The sequence below is a fragment of the Halichoerus grypus genome, chromosome 8 (assembly GCF_964656455.1).
Source record: "Halichoerus grypus chromosome 8, mHalGry1.hap1.1, whole genome shotgun sequence".
Classification (NCBI taxonomy): domain Eukaryota; kingdom Metazoa; phylum Chordata; class Mammalia; order Carnivora; family Phocidae; genus Halichoerus; species Halichoerus grypus.
Genome location: NC_135719.1, coordinates 11,506,440 through 11,523,384, shown reverse-complemented (window position 1 = coordinate 11,523,384; position 16,945 = coordinate 11,506,440). Strand labels below are relative to the sequence as shown.

The following is a 16,945-nucleotide window of genomic DNA, read 5'->3' as shown; positions in this document are numbered from 1 at the left end:
CAGCTTCCAACTTCTCATCATTATAATTAATGCTGTGGAAGACATCCTTCGGCGGTTGTGTTATGACTGCCTACGCTCATCACTTCCAAGGAAAGATCCCTAGAAGTGGGATCACGGAAGGCAAAGATTCTTGGTATATATCATCATAGCTTTTGCTTTTTCTAGAGAGTTCCTACCACTTTGCCCTCCAAGAAGCCACATACGATGATGTAAATCTTGCCCAAGTGCTCCCCCATTAATGTGCCTTGTCCTGAATTCCACACTTCCCAGCCCTTTGGTAAATTCCAGATGTGTCCTGGAGATATCCCAGGATGGGAGAGGAGAAGTCTGAGGCGATGGAGGGGCCTGCAGACCTCAGAGGATCAGACAGGAGGGGGCAGATACTAGGGAGGGATACCTGCAGGACATGCTCACGTCCCCTGGGACAGAAGCCTTTCTCTCTTTTTTTCTTTTTAAAGAATTTATTTATTTATTTGACACAGAGCAAGAGAGAGCAAGAGAGAGCACAAGCAGGGGGAGAAGGAGGCAGAGGGAGAAGCAGGCTCCCCGCTGAGCATAGAGCCTGACATGGGGCTCGATCCCAGGACCCCGGGATCATGACCCGAGCCGAAGGCAGACGCTTAACTGACTGAGCCACCCAGGCGCCCCACTTTCTCTCTTTTTTTCTAATGATTACCCTTGGCCTTGGAGTTTATCAGTTTTGGATACCCAGGAAACCAGGCTTCTGAGCTTGCAGAGGCTGGGTGGAGGTCCTCCTTCCTCCTCTCATCCTCCCGTGGCCTCAAGGGGTTTCATGCACTTTAGTGGTGAGCCAGTTGGCCTTTTTGGTATCCGCCTGGAGCAGCTTAACTGGCATGGACCCTCTTCAACTTCATTATTCTGCACGTCTACTTTCAGTTGGTAAGGAACCCATCTTGATCGATTCATTCATTCATTCATTCCACAAATATTTACTAAGCACCTACTATATGCCAAGTCCAATGTTGGGCACTAGGGTTCACACCGGCCTACAAAAAAAAAAAAAAAAAGCCCCGCTTATGTAGATTTCATATTCTCAGGAATGGTCTTGCACGAGGATGCATTTAGGAATCTTTCACTCTCCCAAATCATCAAGAGTAGGAGGTCCCTCTCCTTGTGCTAGAATCCCCCTCCTCCAGATCACCCCCGGGTCCCCAGGCTTACTGGTTCCCTCCAGGACCTGTATGTGCCGGCCGAGGTGCATGAATTTCTTTAGCTTCTATCACTAGCCTTTTGGGGCCGGGCAGCGCCCTCTGTGGGGTAGAGCAGAGCTCCGTGTCGGCACCAGCAGGTTTTCATCGCGGGAGGATTTCAGGGCTGGGGGTAGGCTGTGAGCACCGGTCAGTCGGTCAGCAGTGTGAGGCGCATTGCCTGAGGCTCAGATGCCAGCCCAGAGAGCTACAGCGGAGCTCGTGTAGCTGGGACGCCGGCACCCGAGGTCATGGCGTGGCTGGGGTTTAGAGGCCTATCCTTGCAAGACTGGCGATCGAAAGAAGGCTCAATCCAGTTACAGTATCTCCTGGATACTTTCATTTGCATTTTCTTTCCATTACATGGATTAAGAAATGGGAGGTATAACATATTTGCATGATTGCAATTTAGCACTTCTCAAAACGGGTAAGTGACTGAGCGCCCTGAAGGCGTGCCTGTCACCGGCGAGGCTGCCTTGCCGGATGGGGGAGGGGCCGTCTTGCCCAGACTGGGAGGGACACTGCCTGCCGCTTGTGGGACCACCTTACCGACCCTGCTCCCGGCCACGGTTCTACAGAAGGCTGAAGCACAGCCTCGCAGTGTTCCTGCCAGCTTCTGGAAAGGGCCTTCTCACTGTCCCCCGGCCTCGAATTCGTGCTGCCCGAGTCAACAAGCGTGAAACCCAGCCCCTTCCCCATTTTCCCCAGACAAGCCAATCCCCCCACCCCCAGGTATTTCTTGGTCTCTTCTGTAGATGTGGCTGCTTCAGTGAGGGGGGTCGCACTGAGCGCCATAACAGTCTCCAGCAATGTCCTCCGTGCCCCCTCCCCCACACCATCATGACTTCCCCTCCCCCACTCCCATAGGGAGGGAGGGGAATGTCTTCCTGCGTAGGTGTCAACGGGCATGTCCCAGCCCTTAATGGCACTCAGGAAAGTAAAGGGCTTTCCATTCACCAAGCCAGCTCCCCTGAGGAGGTAATAAAAGTGATGATTAGAACTTCGGGGGTGGGGGAGGGAAATGGTGGCCAGGGTGGGCTCCGCTAGAATCGCTTTCCCAGGACTCAATACACCTGCTCCTCTTCGCCTGCTAAATCTGGCGGTGAGCCAGCCCATCAGCAGCCATTCTCTCTGAACGGATGTGGAGAGATGGGTCTGATGAGGGCAGGGCTGGGGCACTGTCCCCTCCTCCACAGAAGACAGTCTCCTGGGTAGGGAGGAGTCACCTCAGGGCTGGTGCAGTTCCTGTGTCCCAGAGTTAGGGGTGGACAGGTGAGGCAAGGGTGGCTTCCTGCCTTCCTTCGGACAAGATGTCCTCTTCTAGGGAAGAGGGCCGTTGGCGCATCTTCAGGGACACGCTTCTCCATCTGCCACCATGAATAAAGCGGTTAGTGAGGGTCTCCCCCAGTGCAAGCACATTCTGGGACATTTTAACTGGGAACTAGGGAGAGGGTATATATCAGGTTCTACTGTACAACATGCCAACACACACTTTATGCGTGCTTTAAAATGTAAGCTCTGCAAGTATCCTGGAGAACCAGGAAGACATCTTAGCGGCTGACTGAGCCCAGCCTCTGTCCCCAGCCCAGGGACCCCCTTGCATTCCTACTGGTCATGATCGATGCTGTGCTGACAGCAGTAGTTTTCTTCCTAAGACACAATTCTCCTTCAAAGGAAAATTCTAAGGGTGGAGGAAAAGCGCTATCCCTCCTTCCAGAATCCCTGGGATTTTTCTCTTTATTACAGCACATTTGCATGATGTCAGTCTTCTCCAGGGCCTGGAGAAAGAGCTTGGCAGGCGAGAACCGGTTGGGTCACTGTATTCGATTGCCTTTTTTGGAGCCCAATAAAGGGTAGCATTGTTTCTAGGAGGTCACCTGAAACATACATATGGTTCTCTGGCAGCCACAATGTCAAGGACTCCTGTGAGGCTGGGTCTCCTGGAGCCTTGCTCGGGGCCCAGCACCCCCAAGCTCAGCAGACTTCTGTAAATGGCTTCCGTCAGAATCAAACAAGGTGTGCCCAGAGCCAAGCTGCTGCTGGCTCCAACTGAAAGAAAGGCAGAGTCCTGCAATAAACTGTTGATACTTATCTATTATATGGCAGGTTCACTGGGGTAAGAACCGGCCGCTTCTTCCATTTCGTATCCAGCTCCCTTTCTAGGAGTTGCCTTTACCTGGGAGACTCAGAGGAGATGTTTGTTGAACTGAAAAACAATCCTCAATTCGACACCTCCTTACACCCAACCTCCAAATCTGTCTTCAAATTCAAATGGAGATATACAAAGCTAAGGTCAACACCTCCAATATATTTTGGAGCAGGTTTGTGAATGTGTAACCCTTCATTTTAAACCACCACCAAAAATAAATAAAAATAAATACATCACCGCCTAATTTCCTCTTTCCTTAGGTTATCAATACCCAGAATTGTAAGTAATTGAGTTTTATTAACTATTCTTGAGTCACTTGTTTGACTGATAATGGAAAACTCAGGTCTTTGAGATTATGTTAGGGTAGGCCAGACTGCTATAACAAATAGACCCGAAATACAATGGCTCAAGGGCAAGAGACATTGATTTCTTTCTCCCATGAGAGCCCAGGGCACATGTCCTGGATAGTTGGAGGAAGTTCTGCTCTCTGCATGCCTGTAGGACCCATGCCAAGAGTGGCTCCCAAGGATGCTATTCTGATCATCATTCCAGCTCCTGGGATGTGGCAAAGCATAGAGCTTTCCTGGGCTACCTGTAAGTTACACACCCCTTCTGCTCACACTGGAAAGAACGCAGCCACACGGCTGCACCTAACATCATGACTGGGAAGCAAGGTGGAAGCTGGTCAACCAGGCACCTGTCGACCTTGGAAACAGAGGATGAGTTTGGGAGAGAGTAGAGCGACTTGCCGATTTTGGATCTGGAAGAGATCTTAGGTATCTCCTTGTCTGATGGCCAACTCAGTACAAGCACTAATCCCCCGCTCACAGGGCTCCATGCCCCCGTTATGTATCGGAGCTGACTTTCTGATCTAGGACACTGAATAATGCCAGGCTTCAGTGTGTGGGACGGAAATGGGAAGGGTCTCTTCTTTCAGACACATTCTTTGTCACTTGACAAAAAGGATGACACAGAGGAGAGAGAAGCCACTTGCATGGGGGAGCCCATCCTTTGTGGCCCTGGGGGCCTGGGATGGGGCCATCCCCATGCTTGAGTTAGGCTAGGGCTCACAGATGTGTGCTGCATCTGTGAAGATGTGACAGGATCCGCGGCCACAACAGTGATTTGACTTGTAACTGCCGCTTCCGGCTGGCTGCAGGTGCGTTTCTAGAAGGATAGCTAATTTTTGTGATTCTGAAGAAAAGGCAGCATCAACCCACAGGTGACTTTGGAAGACTTCCCTGCATCCCAACTGCCTCCCTCACCAATAGTCTTGCCCATTAGCGTGGCCACCCTCTCTTCCCCTCACCCCACCCTTCTCCCCCCACGCCCCACTCCACCTTCCCATGAACTTTCTCATGCAAACGCTCAGTTCTGGCCTTGTGGGGGTCTCTCGTCGTTCTTGGACTTGCGTATTCCTGCCCTGCTGCCCTTCTGCTCAGAGCCGATCCCGCCCCCACCCGTTCGCTCATGCAGGGCTCCCCAGTTACCCTGCCCTGCTCCCACCCCCTAGATGCCTCTCTTGGCCCCTTGCGGGCACTCATCCATGGCTGGTTGCTGTCTTCCCAGAAGCACTGTAAGCTCCTTGAGTGTTTGCAGTCCCTCTTGTTTCCTTGTCTCCTTGGGCTTGCGCGTGGTATAGTGTGTATTCCGTAAATGCTTGTAGACAATAGCAATTTGTAAGAATTTGGGGGACGCTGCACCGACTTGAGCTGGAACCGCAGTTGAAAGTGACTCTTGGATGGCAGGGACTGACAACAGCCTTCCAGTGGGCCGGCCCCTGGTGGCTAGAGCAGAAGAGGAGAGCATGACAGAGGAAGGGCTTCTGACTGGGCTCAGCGGCAGCGAGCCCAGCTCCTGCAGGGTCCAAGCTTAGTGTGCCACACCCCGGGGCCTGGGGCTGGCCGTCCGAGGGATGTCGCTGGAGGCTGGCCACCACGTTCCTGGAAACACTCAGCTCAGTGGGTGGGACCACAGCTTCCCAAAGAGATGGGCAGGCAAAGCAAGGCAAGGATGCTGAGAATGGGCCACAGCCCTCTGGGTGGGCCACTTTGCCCACCTTCTCTGCTTTGTTCCCCGGGGGGGGCCTTTCGGATGATGCTTCTGTGCCCCGAGAGAGTGGAGAGGGGTGCAGGGAGAGGGAGTCACTTAGCTCTTGTGTCCCTAGTGGAAGGGCATCCGCTGAGCCCCCTCTTGCCCTCCTCCAGCGGGAATTTAAGGGACTCCCAGCTGCCCCTAAACTCCGGTCATTTAGGGACGGGTGACAAGCTCGGCCCAGTTTGAGACTCGGGGCCTGGGAGCCCAGGATTCTGTGAGGGACATCCCATGGGGTAAAATAGTCTTTCCTCAGCAGGGAGGAGGAGGGGTGCCTGGCATCGGGAATGGGGATGGTCTGGAAAGTACAGGTGCCCGTGCTCCTGCTGTGCAGATTGACTGGGGGTATGGGACACCCCCCGAAGCACTTTCCCTCAGAGATTCCCTCTCCTCCCGCAGGCACCAGCCCGCCCCCCAACCCCACCTAAGAAGTGACGGGAATTACGCAGGGCTGAGTGTCGGCGAAACACGAGATTCTGAAATGGCATCCACAGAATGCACACTGCTGAGACAATCCATTTCATGCCTTTTCTGGCTGGTCCAGATTCCACCATCAAAATTTCCAACGTCTGACCCCCCCCCCTTTGCCTGGCAGCTCTGCCGGGGGTCCCGGGTGCTTACTCTGACCTAGCACAGAGAAACAGAAGTAGGCGAGGCCCATCACCAATCCCAATTCTTTTTTTTTTCAAATTTTTATTGTTATGTTAATCACCATACATTACATCATTAGTTTTTGATGTAGTGTTCCATGATTCTTTGTTTGCGCATAACACCCAGTGCTTCATGCAGAACGTGCCCTCTTTAATACCCATCACCAGGACCAATCCCAATTTTGATGCTTCCTCTCCAACACCTAGGGGGAGGCCGTCAGGGGGCCTGGGGGCCCGTCTCCTAGGGCAGTGCTCCTTCAGCTGCAGGCTGCCACCCAACAGCGGATCAGGGGATACTTCAGGGGGTCTTGAGCAGCATCGAGACAGTAATAGAAAGTATCAGAGTGTCCTGCACAAAGTAGGCTAAGTATTGTTTTGTGAAACTTAGGGTTCTTCTTGGAGTACCCCAATGGATATAATGGGTACCCATGTAATGGGGGCTTCTTATGGTGGTCCTCGTTCACAAAATACCCAAATCGCCTCCTCCAGAGTTTCAGCAGACCCCGATGAATCCTGGAGTCATGCAGAGTGAGCGCGGGGAACTGTCCTTGGCCGCCTTCCTCTCAGATGTCCTCGCTGGTCTTCAGCAAGGGGACCTGACTGCGACGCCCCGGGCCCTGCCCCGCTGGGCCGTGTGGGCGAGAGGGAGGTGTGCTTGTACCAGAGAGGGCTCTGCGGAGGGCTAGCACCCCACAGGTACGCGTCTATGTGGACTCTGTTTATATCACACCTTTGAGGTGGCCCTTCTCAGGGCTTCTCCACAGCCCAGACTGTGACGACACGGACACACCCTTAACCGTGTGGACCGTCCAGAGCCCCGTCCTGGGAATGTGTGACCACTGCAGAAAACTACGCTGACACAATCTTTCCCAAACATCTCCTTTTCAAAACTGAAACACAGATGAAGCAAAAGAGAAGAAAAACAAATCCCGAGAAATAGCTTCTTCAAGGGAAGCCTGTCCTCCCTGTTGGAAGGTGGGGATGGTGTTACAGTCCCGTTTCTGTTTCCCCGGGTTGGGGGGGCCCGTGGCTGCCGAGGCTCCACGGACTCAGTCCATGATGGCTGAGCCCCAAACTACTTCTAGCTGCTTATGGCTGTGGGTGCTTTCTCTAGGTTTGATCTGGGGATTCCGAGGAACAGGAGGGACAAGGGAGTGTTAGTCAGCTGGCAATGCCGAAGAACTTTCCGAGGCTTTCTATTGACTGGCTTAGCACTTGAAGACTCTTTGCTGTTCTGACTTGAACTTCTCAATATTTCCTCTTACTTTTCTCATAGACCTCTGTTCCCATTGCCGGTTCAGATCATGCCCTGTGCACATCCAATTCCTGCCTGTAGCCATGGCCCCTCTAGTCATCTGAACGCCAGCCTTTCCGTCAGGCCGGGCAGGGGGCCCCCTCGCCCTGCCCTGTCCATCACAGCAGTTTCTGGACATTAGGACACTGGGCTCCGGTTCTCTCGCCACCTCCTGTTCTGGCCTACGTTTCAATCCCGTTTTGTTTTAAAGCAACAACTTCTGATTATGAAATTATCTCTACTTTCTGCAGAAAATGCAAAAAGCACAAAAAAGTATAAAGAGGAAAAAAAAATCATTCAAAAATCCCATCCTCGGACACAGCCCTCCTGTTACATCTTGGGGGATTTGCTGCCTGTCTTTTTTCTAGGTGTCTATTATATGTGATAGTTCATTACACTGATGTCGTGCTGTCAGAAACTATCTGACTTTATCCAGTTCAGGTGGTAACACAAGGGTTTTCCCATCAGGGCTCTTCCCAAACCTGACATTCACTGACCATACAATATCTTATTGGAGGAGGGAGCACCTTCATTTCATTGTTTATAGTTTCCAAAAAGGTTATGCTCATTTACACCCCCATTAGCAGCGTAGGAGACTGCCCACGTCACTTCCGGTGTCACTATGGTGTCCGAGAAGCAGGCCCCCAGATGGATTTGGATGGGGAGGAATGCCAGCATGAATGGGAAAGTGGTGGGGGGGCAGGGCCAGTGAAGACCTTCAGATGGACATCTGAGAAGGTGAGAGGGAAAAGGACTTTAGAAGGGTCTCCGACTTGTGGCAGGATTCTAAGAAAGCTTTGAGCAGAGATAGGGAAGCCCCAAACCACAGTTTCTTGCAAGAATGAGCTGGTATGAGGATCCCTGTCACTCTCAACCTTTGGTTGGGGTCCTCCATGGTTACGAGGGGTCAGGCAGCTGGAGCTGGAAGTCAATTTTCTGCTCCCCAGGCCGGCTCCCTCTCTCCCCACTCTTAGCCACCCCCCCTTCACCTTCTCAATTGTGAATGTAATTAAAATACATCATTATTAACTGCAAAAATGTTCTCATTTTGCTGATGTGCCTTTTTCTGATTAACCTCGAAATCAAACATTCATCATGAACCTAGTTACACACTTTCGTTTCTTCTAAAAACTGTATGTCTGGGTTCTCTGTTTGCCCATAATTGTTTTCCTTATTGACGTATAAAAGTATTTGCTGTGTGAAGCCTTTTAGCTCTTTGTTCATTTCCTTCAAATATTTTTAACCAATTTATCATTTCCCTTTATGTTTTGTGCAGGTTGTTTTTGGTATGTTTTTAGATAACTCATTCTTCTGTTGGCGGTCGTCTCATTTACTTCGTGATCAAAAAGCTTTTGCTCACCTAGGCTTTAGTTAAATATACACCGATATTTCCTTCTAGATATTTTTGGATTCATTTTTTTTTTACATTTGATACCCTGGGATTTTGGGGGGTGTATGTTATGAGGTAGGGATCAAATTTGATTTCTTCTCCTTCCCAAAGAGCCATATTTTCCAATTTCACTTTTAGATACTTCAAACATTAGCCATTGCTTTCTGGTATTTCCTTTCTCAGATTGAAGTTTTTAAAAAACATAAACTAGATTTCAGGACTGTGTGGTTCTACTTTTTCAATTGGTCTACAGAGTCTTGCATCAGCAACACACTATTTTAATTACTGTATCGACAATAATATGGTTAGATATCTCTTAGGGAAAGTACCTCCTTGATATTCTTTAAACAACTCTTAGCTAGTCTCATCTTTTTTTCCCCTTTCAAATCAGCTTTAGAATCTTTCATCAAGTTAAAAAAAAGTCCCACTGGGATTTAGTTAGGTTTGCATTTCACCTAAAAATTACTTTGGCGAGGATTAATAACCTTAATATATTGAATGTTTCAATCCAAGGTTATGTCTTTCCATTAACTTTTCTATTTTATCAATCTCTATAAAAGGTTTGTGTTTTTAATATAGGTCTTCGACATTTCTCATTAGTGTTGTTTCTCAATTTTTTTCAGTCCTCTCATGAATGCAATCCTCCCCGTCCCCTCTCCGCCCCCCCCACCCCGCCCAGATCTTCTGCTTGTTGTTGAAATATAGGAAAGTTGTTGATTTGGGAGATTTTGGTATGTTTTATCTTGTATCTTACATTTCCTTAATGTCTTATTGATACCAAGAATGTTCCAGTTGATGCTCTGATAGTATCTTGATGCATAATTATGTTATGGTCTACAGATAACACTTTGTTTCCTCCTTTCTAACAGGGATGTTGCTGTTGTAGTGTGTGAAAACAAGTTGGCGTGTGGTCCTGTTACTTTGAGGGTTGGATTTCAAAGTTATGGGGTTGAATTTATTTTGAAATTTCAAAGAACTTGAAAGGATAGCATGTGATTTTGGGGGGGTTATCAAAATGCTTGAACAGTGCTGTTCTGGAGTGCCCAATGGACAGCATGGGCTATATTTCAGGATAGTTCCCCTACCATGCCCAACTGATATTCCTGCTGAATGCTAGGAGCATGGTTACTACGGGATGCTCATTAGGTGCTTTGATAGGCAGTGGGGATGGAGATCTTCTAGGAAAGCTGAGAATCCCGACAAGGCCACGGGTTGGAAGAGCACGCAGCTGAGAAAGCACACATAGGCCAGCAGGACCAATGTCCCTCCCAAAACAAACCACCCAGCAAAAAGCAACCCCCAAACAAACCCTTCTGAAGCTTTTCAAAGTTCTAATCATTGTGCCTTTCCATCGGCTGCTCTAGAAGGTGTTTTCCAACTGTCGGTTCATGAACTCTGCGAGGCGCATGGAGGAATTAAAGGAGACAAATAGCCAATTTTAAAAACCTCTAACTTAAGTATTTTTAAACAACTCCCCTTTAATCAAAGTGTGGATTCTCTGTACGTGTCTTGTTTGCGTCCATGGGGTAGCTCGGGGAGACTCTCTGAGCATCTTCAGGCCTAGTGTCCTTGGGTGGCCTGGCTCTCGCTGCTGGCTACCATGATGCTTTCTGGCCACCAGTCAGTCTCAGCTCTTCTCTTTAGTCCTTCGTTAATGGCTTTAGACCCACAATGGACTTGTTAGTTAAAAATAGGAAGCAACTAATAATGTATTGTATGGTGACTAACATAACATCATAAAATAAAATAAAATTAAAAAACAATAGAAATAGGAAGCAAAGAGAATCCTGATGCGGAATTACAAGTCACTGCAGAGCACAAACATGGAAATAAGTCTACAGATGAGCTGCAGGATAACCCTTTCAAGGTCCCCAAGTGGCATTCAGCTCATCAAAATCCCTCCATTTGAATAGCATTTTTGAAGTACTCTTTCTTGCGCCAAGATCTCTGATACCTCAAAAACCATTGTTCAAAAGGAAAACAAACATGCATTTCAGGGAGGCAGGAAGAAAAGCCTTCCTTTGCTGCACTGTGTGGAAATGTGGACTATGCATGATCATTCTCTATCATTTAGAGACAAAACAAAAATTATGAGAGCAAATTCACACAATTAAAAAAAATTACATCTTTCTGCAGCTTTGATCTATTTTCCAGGCTGCAACATGTAGTTAAATTTCAATTTACGTCTTCGTTTTTGATTCCTCCAAACCAAACACAATATATGTTTAAATATATTTGTTGACTGTGCTTTCTCTTCTAGCTGGAATCATTCTGAGGACAGGTGTAAACAGATGCCCCCTTAGCCTATAAACAAACACATTTCTGAAATTACTCTAAGACACTCAATTAACTTGGAGCCAAGTAGTTTCCCGTATCTTCAAGAAATAGGTTTTCCAAAACAAAACAAAAACAGAAAGAAATACAGGCTTTTGAAATGTCACCCCAGTAAATAAAAGTGTTGTTGTGAGGTACGGGGGTGTTAGTCAAGGTGTGGGGGGCAGAATTTGTAATAGCTGATGGAAAGTAGGGCCAGGCCCAGTTGTCTATCAAGGTATTTCTTTTTTTTAAAATTTTTTATTGTTATGTTAATCACCATACATTACATCATTAGTTTTAGATGTAGTGTTCCATGATTCATTGTTTGTGCATAACACCCAGTGCTCCATGCAGAACGTGCCCTCCTCAATACCCATCACCAGGCTAACCCATCTTCCCACCCCCCTCCCCTCTAGAACCCTCAGTTTGTTTTTCAGAGTCCATCGTCTCTCATGGTTCGTCTCCCCCTCCGATTTCCCCCCCTTCATTCTTCCCCTCCTGCTATCTTCTTCTTCTTCTTTTTTTTTTCCTTAACATATATTGCATTATTTGTTTCAGAGGTACAGGTCTGTGATTCAACAGTCTTGCACAATTCACAGCGCTCACCATAGCACATACCCTCCCCAGTGTCTATCACCCAGTCACCCCATCCCTCCCACCCCACCCCCCACTCCAGCAACCCTCAGTTTGTTTCCTGAGATTAAGAATTCCTCATATCAGTGAGGTCATATGATACATGTCTTTCTCTGATTGACTTATTTCGCTCAGCATAACACCCTCCAGTTCCATCCACGTCGTTGCAAATGGCAAGATCTCATTCCTTTTGATGGCTGCATAATATTCCATTGTAAATATATATATATATAGGTGTGGTTTCTGACCAGGAAGATTTTAATTTTTTTTTTCTTGGCTGCAGGCTGGTCTGTGACAGTTCTTATGAAGCCAACCCCAAAGAGTTTTGTTAGAGGACCCACCACCAGATAGGCAGCAAGGTAAGAAATCCCTCCCTTACGGGTTGACTGGACAGAGCTGCACGGACTTGCTATAAAACAGCACGTGGCCAGTACAGTTTCCCATATTTCGCTTTCTAATCGTCCCAGTGAAATATCTCAAGAGTTTAAAGAAGCGTGAGAAAGGCAAGCCCAACGTGATGCAATCTACGGTGCTGGCCCCTGAGGAGAAACAAGGTTAGTTTTTGTTTTTCAGATGTATACTATGTACCGCACTGAACACCATCCATGCTATTTATGAGTAAGGGGGATTTTCTGCTTAGATTAATAATCTGTTTCTAGAAGAACAGCCCATGGGAAAGTATCCTCTTTTCCAACTCTAAACGGGGAAGGCCATTGCCTATGCTAAAAAAAAGTCTTAGGATTTAGGTATTTAGTGGATTTAACTCTTTAGTGGAATGCACAGAATCAAAGATCATTAGAGACCATTTCCCCTGAGCACACAGAATGGAGCAGAAGGAGTGTAAATGTAGCTGGCTTCAATTTTCTTTTTTAATTGCAAGATGCTAATCCCTCCCCTTTTAAAAACCCACTTGAAATCCTTCTTAGTTATGGAGAAGCAGTGAGAGCAAGCAGTTGTGGGTTCTTTTTTAATGGATTTAGACTGTTAGCAGAACCTTCCTTGACTTGCCCTAAATCTCCTGAAGGAAAAGCTAATTAGGTGAGGAGGTGAATCTACTTGCACAGGAGCTAGGACCTTCTAGGAAAGATCCGACACCTAATTCCAGATATTCAAAGCCCTGAAGTCTTTTGGGATGGATAAATTGTGGACCAAACTCAGGCATCAAATACAACCTTGAGAAAAGACTGCTGGCCCAGGCTCAACATAAGTAAGGCTCAAGGAGGAGGTGAGTTGGGGGAGAGGATGGGATTCTAGCACCATGCGTGGGGGCGGGGGCAACCCTTGACCCAGCCACTCAGGCCCCCTGGACATGCTTTGGAAACAGCAACCAAGTGCGTGTGTGGATGCATGGACTCATGTGCATGCTCCAAGGTGGGGACACCCTAGATTGAATTTAACACCCAGGAGGTGGGGCCCCCTTTTCTTGCAGAAGTCTGCAGCCTGCTCAGGGACTGAGCAGGGGCATTGCCACTGCTGGACCAGCTCAAGCCTGGGGACCCTCCCCAGGGTCAGTGTTCAACAGTGATCTCATGTCGCGGTCAGACCCAACAGTGAGAGAGAGCGAGTCACACTCCACTTTTCTTTTCCCGTGACATTTGAGAGTCACACAGTCCTCACATAGGATCCTATTAGGCTAGAGAAGGGTAAGCCAGAGTAGCACCTGTTGAATCCACTTCTGGAAGTGAAACTTCTTGGCCTCCTCCTTTTCTGTCTGATGAGGCGCTTTTCCAGGACTCTCTCTGGAGAAAGGGTGTTGAGCAGGAAGTGAAGACTAATATTAAGCTTTGCACTTCTGGGAGGTGAGCTGGCTGGGGTCCAGGCAGGCGCAACAGATTTCGCTGAGGGTTATCTGGGGGCGAACGCCCATTTAGATTCGCCCCAGGGAGTGTCGCCTTCCTGCTGCAAATTCACCTGTGATTAGGTGTGCAGCCGCAGGTAGTTGGTACAGGCTGTAAATTGGGACACCACGATGGAACTTAAGCCTCTGGAGGGATTTCTGAGCACCCTCTACTTGGAGACAAAAGACCCAGATGTCTTGGGGGAAGAGACCCAAGCCAGCAGGGCCTCTTCCAGGGGGAAGGCACCAGGGGTGGGCACAAAGGGATTTCAGCTTCCATTTCTGGAATCAGGCTCAAAACCGTCCTGGCCTTTTAGGAAAGAAATGGTGGTGATGTGGAACAGAGAAGGGCCACAAATAAGCTAGCATAACAGTCAAGCTACTCAGCCTTCGATGTGCAAGGTTGTCAGTTGTTCTTTGTCACGTGATTGCCGTGTCTGTCTGTCCAGCCTGGGGCCCATGGACACAGTCCTCTGGAAGCCCCAGTAACCATTCAGATCCTAAGGGCTGCTTCCGGCCTGAGTCAACATGGGAGGTCTTTGTAGGAGAGGAGCTCTTTTGGCTCACGTTTTAGAAGGAAGTTGGGAAGAAACCATCAGCATCAGACTAGTAAAGTGTTGGGAAGTCCATTTCAGCTGGGACTAGAGGGAACTAGAAGTTTCTAGAGGTCTGTTCTCCACTTTATCCTTCGCTACGCTCACTGTGCCTGGGGATTTCCTCCCAGCTCTTAGCGTTGTAAGTACCAACTTGGGTCCTTATTTGATTAAGATCTGTCTCTAGATTACTGCTTTCCTGCGGGCAGAGATCCTGTCTGTCTGCTGGTCACTTTTTATCTTTATGAAGGCACAGGAGGTTCAAGTGTCCATATCAACTTTTGGGAGACGTAACCACCTGTCGGTATCCAGGCACAGGGTGGGGAGGTGGTGTCTGGGCTATTGGGGGCCACTTTGTTTTTGGGTTGAGGGGCTGCTTAGAGTTGGGGGAAATGTGCTCAACAGCAGCTTCAAAGCTACCTGTGGAAGGGACCCCCCCCCTCAGTTTTAGACTGTCATACTTCTAGGCCTTCCTGGTCACCATTGACAGGGGCAGGTAGATAGAGAGAAAGGTGGGGCCTCCCAGGCCCCGGGAGAGGTAGGACCAGCACAGGGAGCAGTTGTCATGGCTTAGAAACATCACCTGAAAGGATGTTGGCATCTGGTTGAGAGGAAAGCTGGTTGAAGAGAAGGGCAAAGAATAAAGGTGAAATGAAGATCCCTTGGGAGGTCCCGGGGTGAAGTCTGGTGACAGTTTCTGCCACCATCTCTCGGCCATCCCTCAGTTTTCCCGGTGCCGAGAGCCCCATGGCCCATACCCCAAGGCCTCCCATCTCGTCTGGAGCCGGGGGTCCCAGGTGTCCGAACCCATCAGGACATGGGCCTGGGGACTAGGTGCCAGGAAGGAAGAATCGGTGTACATCAGCCCAATTTATAAGTTTCTTAATATCAAAGATCCTAATCACCTGCGAACCAAAAAAAGCAAAGTGCCAAAGCATCAAGTAGAAGCTAAGAAGGTGCTGGGACTGAACTGCTCCCCACAGCTGGACTCAGAAGGTCATCATCCCACACTCACTGGGGACAAGGCAGGGCCTTGGGCCTGGCTCGGACCCACCAGGAGAGACTACATCGTTTAGATTGTTGTTTGTGTCTCCTACCGAGCCTCGAGCATCCGGAGGAGGGCTCCGCCCTTTGGTCCTTTGGCTTCCCTACGGCCTGCACCCTGTACCCACCAAATGCATCTGACCAATGCGTCGGGGATGAAAGTGCCTTCAGAGAGGGAGTCCTTCTAGTGCTGTCACCTGGTTTCTTCTATTCAGGCAAATGTTAAATACAATCACGATATAATCCCTGGGCCATGGCGCATGGACTCTTGCCTCTGTCCTCCATGTGTAGGAGGCGGGGAAAATTGAGTCGTGGGTGAAAAAAAAGCTGATGGGTTTCAGAAAACCATGGACTGCTGGTGCTCGAGGGCCGCTTCCAGTCCCCCAAGTTCAAAGACCTCATTTTACATCAGAAGCAACAGTGGCCTGGGGTGGGGGTGGGGGCCCTGTGCATTTCCTTGGCTCTGCCCAGGCCATTCTGAGGCTGGGCCCAGGGTGCATCCACAGCAGGTGTAGCCTGCAGGGGCAGATCCCTGTGACCGGTTGGTCACAGCCTACAATGGCTTCCATGGCTTGGGGCCAAAGAAGGTTTCACCTCTGAGGGCCTAGGTGTAAGAGACCTTAAGACCCAGAGTCAGCTGGGGCAGCTCATTTTTGGTAGCATGAGGGCTGCCATAAGGCCAAAGTACAGAGGGGAAGACACAAGAGAGCTTATTCCAGAACACTTTACCCTCCAAGGAAGAAGCCCTAGACTGGGGAAAAAAAGTCCCCAGAGGTCAGGTTGGCCTTTTCGCAGATTGTCTCCTGGAGCAACCCCTACCTGCTTCCACCCTTGCTGACTTCCGCAAAGTCAGCCTCCTCCCCACCCACCCCTCAGGGCACCAGGGATGCTATTCCAGAGGCAGAGGCTGAGGGCCTTGGGAAGATTGGACAGTATCAAAGAGGAGAGAGAAGGAGGGGCCTCCTGTAGCCATCGGGTGTGAATAGAAATGGCACTTCAGGGAAAACAGCCAGACTTGGGCATCGAGAGAAGTGGCCCTGATGTCTGGGCAAAGGCAGACTTGGCCGCATGCATTACGAGGAGCAGGAGTAGATGGATGATCAGACTGTGGGGAAATAGGATCAGCCTTGTTCCCGGTTGGAGCACCCTTTCCTGCAGAGATCCCCATCGCTCTCCGCAACCTACTGGTCGAGAATGAAGGCCTGAATCACAAGAAGCGGAAGTGGCCGGGCTCTTGGCCACTCCACTGAGCCATCGGAGAGAGAAGTGGCAGGACCGTTCCCCAAGGACAAGTCCGTTCAGGGGCCCCGGGGTCTCCAGACAGTGCACCTGCTGTCCTCTGTGCACTGCTGGGCCCTGCGATGTGGGAGGCACGGCCGCACCCCTGCTTGGGTCAGCTGGTAGGTGGGGCAGCTGGTCGCAAATCTATCAACTCAGAAACATCAGTATTGCTAAGGCAGAATGGCCCAGGTCCCAGGAAAACATTCTTCGATGCCTGAAGAGATGCGGGTGAGGGGTGGAGGAAGATTCGAGAGATGGAGGAAGTAAGGACACGATCTGACTCTTCCCCCTGCTGGGATTTCTGTAGTGCATCAAGGATGTAGCGTCTCCATATAATCCTACTGCAAATGAACTCTTTCGACTATGCTCCCCAGTAATGGCCGATCCCCCATTGTGTCATGGCACCCAGTTCTTCCAAACCAGAAACCTCAAGGTCATCGTTGACCCCAGCACAGT

At 49.4% G+C, this 16,945-nt stretch overlaps 2 long non-coding RNA genes across 5 annotated transcripts in view; both read left to right on the top strand.

Moving 5' to 3' along the window:
• LOC144382727 (uncharacterized) overlaps positions 1–16,945 on the top strand; it is a 614,132-nt gene that overhangs the window by 216,354 nt on the left and 380,833 nt on the right. The gene's annotated exons all lie outside the window — the stretch shown is intronic.
• On the top strand, positions 12,022–12,943 carry LOC144382726 (uncharacterized). Its single transcript, XR_013450098.1, has 3 exons — positions 12,022–12,093; positions 12,202–12,288; positions 12,840–12,943. It is a non-coding gene; the product is annotated as an uncharacterized LOC144382726 (long non-coding RNA).